This window comes from Bos indicus, chromosome 1 (genome assembly GCF_029378745.1).
Source record: "Bos indicus isolate NIAB-ARS_2022 breed Sahiwal x Tharparkar chromosome 1, NIAB-ARS_B.indTharparkar_mat_pri_1.0, whole genome shotgun sequence".
NCBI lineage: Eukaryota > Metazoa > Chordata > Mammalia > Artiodactyla > Bovidae > Bos > Bos indicus.
In genome coordinates this window covers 107,170,267-107,175,971 of record NC_091760.1, presented here as the reverse complement: position 1 = coordinate 107,175,971, position 5,705 = coordinate 107,170,267, and the positions used below count along the sequence as shown (strand labels likewise).

The window sequence follows — 5,705 nt, the reverse complement described above, 5'->3', positions numbered from 1 at the left end:
TATGGGATTTGATTTAGGTCATACCTGAATGATCTAGTAGTTTTCCCTCCTTTCTTCAATTTTAGTCTGAATTGTGGACTTCCCTGGTGGCTCAGAGGTTAAAGCGTCTGCCTGCAATGCAGGAGACCTGGGTTCGATCCCTGGGTCAGGAAGATCCCCTGGAGAAGGAAGTGGCAACCCACTCCAGTATTCTTGCCTGGAGAATCCCATGGATGGAGGAGCCTGGTGGGCTACAGTCCATGGGGTCACAAAGAGTCAGACACGACTCAGCAACTTCACTCGCTTGGCAATAAGGAGCTCATGATCTGAGTCATATCCAGTTCATGGTCTTGTTTTGCTGACTGTATAGAGCTTCTCCATCTTTGGCTGCAAAGAATATAATCAGAGCAAGCAGCTGCCGCGGCGTCCTCCGCTCACCCTCACCGGCTCTGCACAACCGGCCGGTCTCTCCGCAGTTCCGGTCTGGTCCTGTGTCGCTCACCTTCTCCTGACCTGGGCAGGCGCCATGGCACAGGTTCTCAGAGGCACCGTGACTGACTTCCCTGGATTCGATGAGCAGGCCGATGCAGAAACTCTCTGGAAGGCCATGAAAGGCCTGGGCACGGATGAGGAGAGCATCCTGACTCTGTTGACATCCCGCAGTAATGCTCAGCGCCAGGAGATTGCTGTGGCTTTTAAAACTCTGTTTGGCAGGGACCTTCTGGATGACCTGAAATCAAAACTGACTGGAAAATTTGAAAAATTAATCGTGGCTCTGATGAAACCCTCTCGGCTTTATGATGCCTATGAACTGAAGCATGCTCTTAAGGGATCTGGGACAGATGAAAAAGTCCTGACAGAAATTATTGCGTCAAGGACACCTGAAGAACTGAGAGCCATAAAACAAGTTTATGAAGAAGAGTATGGCTCGAGCCTGGAAGATGATGTGGTGGGGGATACTTCAGGGTACTACCAGAGGATGTTGGTGGTTCTCCTTCAGGCTAATAGAGACCCTGACGCTAGAATTGATGAAGCACAGGTTGAACAAGACGCTCAGGCTTTGTTCCAGGCTGGAGAACTGAAATGGGGAACAGATGAATAAAAGTTTATTACCATCTTTGGAACACGAAGTCTATCTCACTTGAGAAGAGTGTTTGACAAATACATGACTATATCCGGGTTTCATATTGAAGAAACCATTGACCGGGAGACTTCCGGCAATTTGGAACAGCTTCTCCTTGCTGTTGTGAAATCCATTCGCAGTATACCTGCCTACCTTGCAGAAACCCTCTACTATGCTATGAAGGGAGCTGGAACAGATGATCAGAGTTGTGGTTTCCAGAAGTGAGATTGATCTGTATAACATTAGGAAGGAGTTTAGAAACAATTTTGGCACCTCTCTTTATTCCATGATTAAGGTGGACACATCTAGGGACTATAAGAAAGCCCTCCTACTGCTCTGTGGAGGCGAAGATGACTGACGGGAGCCTGGGGAGCCGCCCCGCGCGGTGTCCGCCGGCACCACTGCCTTCCTGCAGCGCAGCTTACCGCACTCTGCACGCCAGTGCTGAGCACACTGCCTTACTCAGCTAGCATGCTGTGGCCAAAACATAAATGTTGTAGAAGAACGTAGCGGTGCTCCTTTCTCATCTTTAGTTAAGATCTTTCTCTTTAACTGTTGTAACACTAAAGTGTACTTAGGTTACTAGGACTAAAGTCTGGATCATTTATATTTTCCTGTAAGAGGCAGACTGCTTTCACCCTTTTTAAAAAGCTTCATTTATATTAAATTGATAACCATATTACCTTAATCAGAACCTTAGCCTTGAAATTGTGAACTCCTGGAAGTGTTATTAATCAAGTTTGCTACCAAGTTAAGCCAAAAAAATTATAGTGGTTGCAATCAGAAGATTAATGAATAATAAACATTTCCGTCTTCCTGAAAAAAAAAAAAAGAATATAATCAATCTGATTTCAGTATTGACCATCTGGTGATGTCCATGTGTAGGGTCTTCTCCTCTGTTGTTAGTGTTGTTGTAATAGGTAACATCACGACTCATTGGACAACATTAGCTATGTAAGTGGACCAAAATAAACCTTACATACTTAACATCTATATATTCCAGGTAACAGTAGATGATTATGAACTAAAAGATCTTCTAGTAGACCTCAGAATTGCACATTAGAGCCAAATGATATATTAAAGAAGATATATTTATTTTTTAGCAGTAATTTATAGGGTACCACTCATGATCAGGCAGGGGGTTCCCTGGTGGCTTAGCTGGTAAAGAACCCACCTGCCAATGCAGGAGATGCAAGAGATGCATGTTCGACACATGGGTTGGGAAGATCCACTGGAGAAGGAAATGGCAACCTGTTCAAGTATTCTTGCCTGGAACATGAGCAAGCGGGCACACATGCATGATCAGGCACGTGGTAAGGGAGGGGCAGAAGGGAACCTTGAAGCTATTTTCATTATGTCAAAAGACCTAACAGGAAACTGCATTTCCCCTCAATGAGGCTGAATAGGGTGATTAAAATTCCATGTTTATTTTCTTTGGATTGGAATTTTAAAAGAACTCATTATGAGAACACTGATCATCTCAGGCTGATCAAAAGCTCTGATGAGATGATAGAGGTATCTGGTTTTTTTCCTTAAAGAGAAAATTACCTGAAATTTAATGTAATTTGCTAAGTAAAATTATCCAAAATCTGGAAATACCATTGAATGGAAGGAAAATGTGCAAAACAGTAAAGTATGAAATTCAAATCTCACCTCTATAGTCTCTTTTACATAAAAGCCAAACCTGCTTCTCCTTGATTTTCCATTTTAGTGATGGCCTCACCATGTATTCAGGCTTCCCTTGTGGCTCAGCTGGTAGAGAATCTGCCTGCAATGTGGAAGACCTGGGTTTGATCCCTGGCTTGGGAACATCCCATGGAGAAGGGAAAAGCTACCCATTCCAGTATTCTGGCATGGAGAATTCCATGGACTGTATAGAATTCCATGGAATTCTGGACTATACAGTAGTCCAGAAGACTGGGCAGCATTCTCCACTCTTGCCTCAATTTATTTCTCCTATTTAATCACACAGCAAATTATTAACTCTACCTCTAAAACTTTTCTAGAATTTTATCCTCTTCTTTATTCAAACTATTATGACCTTGCTTGGTGTTAGCTTTTTGTTTTGTTTTGCTGAGTAGGTAGAATTAACACACTTGAGGAGACTGAGGTCTGTGTGACCTTGTCCTAAAAGATAAATTATGATAATACAATAGGGGAGAAAACATGTCATATCTGTCAAATTTCTGTGAGGTGTTCTGCATCCAAGAGTTATGCTTGCTTAGCTACTTAGTTTTTATTAGAAAAGAGGGAGGAATGTGTCCTTTGGTGTCTTGAATGAGCTAGAAAGCTGTGACTACGCATAATGGAAACTCTCTCGAGTGATATAAAGCAGGGTGTGATGGGCTTTCACCATAGGCTCACCATTCTGGCCTCAGAAAAAATTATCATGTGGTCAGATCACTCACCTCCTGGGCAGTTGGTTTGGGTGGTGTTCATGCAGAAATGCAAGTCATAACTATTGCTTAGTGGAGTGTTAGATGAGGTTCAGGATGTGCAGGATGGCACCTTGCCATAATGAATATTGTAAGCTGAGAAGTTAGGGAAAAGAGCAAAAGCAGGAAGATCACTTTGAACCTCCTCCCCCAACTTCTTCCCTGAAACAGGTCATCTGACCCTCCTGTGAGGGGCTCTCTCCCTTGCCTGGGAAAAGAGCATTCTTCTCTCTGTAGACAAAGGGCTAGAGAAGAATCCAAATGAATGGTTTGCCCCAGTTTACTACACTTACCTCAGACTCTTTGACCTATTATATTTCTCCAAGACTGTCTACTCTTCATCAATTTAGCATAAAAATATGCCAGATGAACCATTTCTTTGGGTCATCATTTCCTTATGAAGACTCCTGTGTCATGTAAAAATTATATTAAATAAATGTTTATGTTTTTCTCCTGTTAATCTGTCTTTGTCAGTTTAATTTCCAGACCAGCCAGGGACCCTAAAAAGGTTGAGGAAAACTTTGTCTTCCCCTATAATAGGTAATAAAAGTTAAGTGTAAAAATAAATTGCAGGGACTTCTCTGGTTGTCCAGTGTTTAAGACTCCTTGCTTCGACTAAAAGGTGTGCAGGTTCAATCCCTGGTTGGGGAACTAAAATCCTGCATGTCATGTGGCCTCACCAATAATAATAATATAATAAAATTTTAAAATTGCAGCTTATTTTATGTCCTGATCTACCATCATTTTTACAACTAGAAAAATCAAAGTAAAACCTAGCTTAGTGAGATAGAAATACTAGGTTGTCCACTCAACAGCCATAGCCATTTTTCCTCCTTTGATATTTTTTTAATATAAATTTATTTATTTTATTGAGGCTAATTACTTTACAATATTGTATTGGTTTTGCCATACATCAACATGAATCCACCACGTGTGTACACGTGTTCCGCATCCTGAACCCCCCTCCCACCTCCTTCCCCATACCATCCCTCTGGGTCATCCCAGTGCACCAGCCCCAAGCATCCTGTATCATGCATCGAACCTGGACTGGTGATTCGTTTCATATATGATATTTTACATGTTTCAATGCCATTCTCCCAAATCATCCCACCCTCTCCCTTCTCCCACAGAGTCCAAAAGACTGTTCTTTACATCTGTGTCTCTTTTGCTGTCTCGCATACAGGGATATCATTACCATCTTTCTAAATTCCATATATATGCTTTAGTATACTGTATTGATGTTTTTCTTTCTGGCTTACTTCACTCTGCATAATACGCTCCAGTTTCATCCACCTCATTAGAACTGATTCAAATATATTCTTTTTAATGGCTGAGTAATAATCCATTGTATATATGTACCACAGCTTTCTTATCCATTCATCTGCTGATGGACATCTAGGTTGCTTCCATGTCCTGGCTATTATAAACAGTGCTGCGATAAACATTAGGGTACACATGTCTCTTTCAATTCTGGTTTCCTTGGTGTGTATGCCCAGTAGAGGGATTGCTGGGTCATATGGCAGTTCTATTTCCAGTTTTTTAAGGAATCTCTACACTGTTCTCCATAGTGGCTGTACTAGTTTGCATTCCCACCAACAGTGTAAGAGGGTTCCCTTTTCTCCACACCCTCTCCAGCATTTACTGCTTGTAAACTTTTGGATAACAGTCATTCTGACTGGCGTGAAACGGTACCTCATTGTGGTTTTGATTTGCATTTCTCTGATAATAAGTGATGTTGAGCATCTTTTCATGTGTTTGTTAGCCATCTGTATGTCTTCTTTGGAGAAATGTCTGTTTATTTCTTTGGCTCATTTTTTGATTGGGTTGTTTATTTTTCTGGAATTGAGCTGTAGGAGTTGCTTGTATATTTTTGAGATTAGTTCTTTGTCAGTTGCTTCATTACTACTATTTTCTCCCATTCTTTTTTTTTTTTTTTTTTTTGGGCCTCGATCAGAAGGACTTGGGCCCCTATTTTCTCCCATTCTGAAGGCTGTCTTTACACCTTGCTTATAGTTTCCTTTGTTGTGCAGAAGCTTTTAATTTTAATTAGGTCCCATTTGTTTATTTTTGCTTTTATTTCCAATATTCCGGGAGGTGGGTCATAGAGGATCCTGCTGTGATTTATGTCGGAGAGTGTCTTGCCTATGTTCTCCTCTAGGAGTTTTATA

The 5,705-nt window shown here is 41.5% G+C and overlaps 1 pseudogene; it reads left to right on the top strand.

The window, feature by feature from the left end:
• Window positions 1-442: 442 nt before the first annotated feature.
• Window positions 443-1,475, top strand: LOC109558785 (annexin A5 pseudogene; annotated as a pseudogene).
• Window positions 1,476-5,705: the final 4,230 nt, after the last annotated feature.